The sequence below is a fragment of the Gadus macrocephalus genome, chromosome 3 (genome assembly GCF_031168955.1).
Source record: "Gadus macrocephalus chromosome 3, ASM3116895v1".
NCBI lineage: Eukaryota > Metazoa > Chordata > Actinopteri > Gadiformes > Gadidae > Gadus > Gadus macrocephalus.
In genome coordinates, this window is record NC_082384.1 from 22,088,306 (window position 1) to 22,092,346 (window position 4,041).

Here is a 4,041-nt window from a genome sequence, read left to right on the forward strand (position 1 = left end):
CCCATTTGCGACAAAACATTATGAATAATTAAAGCGCACAATAGGCTTCCGTCCAGGATTACAATGTGAAGGGAGATTACTTTCCTTTTAAAAGGAAGCTATGAAAGACGAATGAGTCAAGGGCCTCATATTCAACAAGCAAAGAGGAATTAAACACCGCCTTTGTGAGGCGGACTTGGTAATTCCCTTCGTGTGTCTCCGCATTTTCACTTCCACTGCCTTTCTGTGAAACAGGTGATGCCTTTATTCAAACAACATTCGATCGGATGTTAGGCACCACACATCCCCGTCCACTGCGAGCAAATATAACGTCCAGAAATGTGGAAAGCTTGAGGTGTTGACCGGTCAGGCACAGGCGAAACCTTACATATTCTCTTATAATAACACCATGTCCTGCATATAAAACGGAGATGCACCCCCGTAGTGTTCTGTGTTGCTCCCCTCCACTGATTGTGTATGCGGCGTGCTTTCCCTGGGACTCATACCTCCTTCCGTTCAGAGGGGTGGTTCACAGCTTGTTACGGGGAAAGGAAAGTTAGTGTTGACTACAAATTCTGTGGAAGAATCAAGCACTTCCCCGAGTATAAACAGACTTTTGCCTCTTTAAGTTCTTTGCTCTGAGGAGGTTATAAATATCATTCTGAGCCTCGTGGTGAGTAAACCTCTGGATTATCTTCTTTGGGATTCAGTGAGTGAAGCAAGTTCAGATCAAGAAGGAATAGAAGTAGTAGTAACTACTAACTTAGTAACTATTGTCAAGAGCTAAAAGTTAAGACAGACAGCTATGTTTCCAAAGTGACGTTGCAATAATAATAGATACTTTGTGTCCATCATAATCGAACTTGAGTTCAAATGAGTTAAAACCTCCACAATGTTCAAGGTTTGTAGCATTTTAAAACCTGTGAGAAAGGCTTGATCGTGCACAGAGGCAAATAAGATGACTCTATGAGGTCACTCTATCGCATCCCCAACAGCGGGACACCAGAATGACACACTGGCAACAAAACCTTCATCCTCAGCATTTCCTCACAAGTAGTGTAAGCAAGCCGGCCTTTGTTGTACTGGAGGAAGTACGTTCCCCTGCAGCCTCAGACATTCCTCCAAACAATGTGAAGTTATTCTCTGCAGCGATGTGTGCTTGTGTTTCCAATATGCAACTTAACTAGAAGTTATGAGTTCTGAAACAGTAAAAGTATTGAAATACGTGCCTTCTAGGGTAATTCGATGTGCCCTTCTTCTTGAACATTGCGTAAGACGGAAGCACAAAATCCTTTTAGGTTTCTAATCTAATGAAGCGACACAATTAAAAAAAACCTTGGGAGAGAGATACGGTTTTACTGTTTGAGTCGTTCCACGTGCGATGGCTAGATTAGCTCAAAGGAACATGCAATGATCTTTATTAGGAAATAAGATCAGGCTGGTTAGAGAGTTAATAGAATAAGAAATACTTCAGAAATAAGTCCTGAAAAGTATTGCGGCAAAAAGCCTGCAAGCCATTAATACACCAAAATACTGAGAATCGCCCATGTTTACTAGAGACGTATGAAAAAAAAGCAAATCTGTTGATTTGCTGTTGAATCAAAACCAATGAATGAATGTATTGTGTCCTATGAAATCTAATATTACGGCTTTTTACAAAGACAAATATAGACCTATGAGCTGAAGCCCGAAATACAACCATTTAATCAATCACGCTGGAATGCCTCACAATGTTCCCTCATTATCTGTTGTCGTGCGCAAAAGGGAAGGAAAATAACCTGTTATAATGCTTTCACATTAACGTTAGTTCCTCTGGGAAGTGGCTCTTTGCGTGTAAATACTACAAAACAGGAATTTGGATTTCACCTACATTCAAAAGCGACCCATGATGTAATGATTGCAGGGGTCAGCACATTCACAGAGCCTATCATATAGGAACAAACCACTGTGACCTTGGCAGGAATCCCCAGGAGACAGAGATAAAAGAGGATTTGATGCACCTCCACCATGAACCAAAGATACCTAGCCCCCTGTACCCGCCCTTCTCTCTCTCCCTCATCCCCTCTTCATCTGTCTGGCGACCCCCACCCCCAAACCGCCTCAGCTCTGCACACGCCTTCCTTCATCCCTTCTCCTCGTCCTCCCCTGCCACCCCCCCGCTTCTACCTCTGTGTGGGAGTCATGAGGGCAAATCCTCTCAACGGGAATTACATTCTGTCCATCTCGTACAGATTTGAAGATTATTCTCTAATCGGGCCGACACAGACGCAGACACACGCGCATACATACACACACACACACAAACACACATGCACACATGCACACACATGCGCGGGGGCGGAGGGCTGTTGACTGTTGACGTCATGCGACACACACACACACACACACACACACACACACACACGTTCTGATGGAGGGAATGTGAATGTGTGTTTGAGAGTACTGTGGAGTGGGAGTGGATTGCCATGCTGATGGAGGTGTGACCGGGGAAGGCATGATGGATCTCAGGCTCACACCCCCTACAACACCATCAGCGATGAGGTCCCCCCCCCCCCCCCCACACGAGATGGATTCCAGAGCTAGCATGGCAAGGTTAGACGATCAGGACCACCAACTCTTTCTGCACAACAGCGCACGCCGCGTGCACATGCGATGAGGCCGCACTGTACACATAGCCGCCACCGCCGCCGCCGCCACGGCAGACGCAAACACACACACACACACACACACACAGACACAGACACACAAACACAGCACAAACACAACTCTGCGCTGCTGGGGAGCAGCGCAGAGTTGTGTTTGTGTTGTGTTTGTGTGTTTGCGTCTTCATGTGTGTGTTTGCGTCTGCCGTGGCAGCGGCAGACGCAAACACACACACACACACACACACACACACACAGACACAGACACACAAACACAGCACAAACACAACTCTGCGCTGCTGGGGAGCAGCGCAGAGTTGTGTTTGTGTTGTGGTTGTGTGTCTGCGTCTTCATGTGTGTGTTTGCGTCTGCCGTGGCAGCGGCAAGTATGTGCTATGTGTATAAGTAGGGTGGAGATGCAGAAGGTGATGGAGGGGAGGTGGTGGATGTTGGGACTCCCTGCCGGCAGGCCATAGGGGGGTCAGCTGCTAGCTGACATTTCCTATTTTCTCTGCCTTGCTTAAACGATCTCTCGCAGAGGCAAGAGGGAAAAAAAAGAAGCAAGAGTCTGCGGGATGAGTCACCGAAGCGGCAGCCTATCACGGACGAGTGGCTCCATAACAGCAGGGAGGGGACAGGGTGTGATTTCTGCCATATTGGCAAGGATATCACTTTCCAGGCATGCACCTCATACTTACCACCTACACACACACACACACACACACACACACACACACACACACACACACACACACACCTGTACAAATGCGAAGAAGACGCAGAAGCAGTGTGAAAGAACAAATCCGCTTTCCCACCCCTTCCTCCGAGCGCAAAGACCGATGCTAACTTGAGCTTGATGGGCAGTTGTTCTAGCTCTCTGTGGAATGTGTGTACGTAAGTGTGTGCGTGTGCGTGTTTGTGTGTGTGGGTGTGTGTGTCAAAATAGTGTTACCGCACAGGAACAACTAACAGAATGGATGATATAACAACTCTCTCACATTAGGTTACGCTGGAGGTATAAATAGGGTTTAACAATCGCCATCTTTTTTGTTATAAAGCCAATGACATGATTCAGACAAATGTACAAAAAGGCAATAACATCAAATCAACTTCACATCACAACATCCATAATCCTGCAAAACAATGTGATCCATTTGAATATGGAGCTGAGAGATGGTGTTAAAAAAAAGGGTTTATTCTAGTGAGAGATAGAGAGCAAGACAGAACGAAAACCAGAGAAAAACACAAAACCAGAGAGCAGAATAACGAAAAAGGAGACTTGATGGCAATATGGATTTGGAGCACCGTGCAAAGGGCATCTCTTCTCTACGCCAGGCAGAACTTACAGCCGCCAGAGAGAGATGGGGAGAGATGGTGATCAAAGATCAAGATGACTCACTGCCTCGCTCAGTCGCTCAGA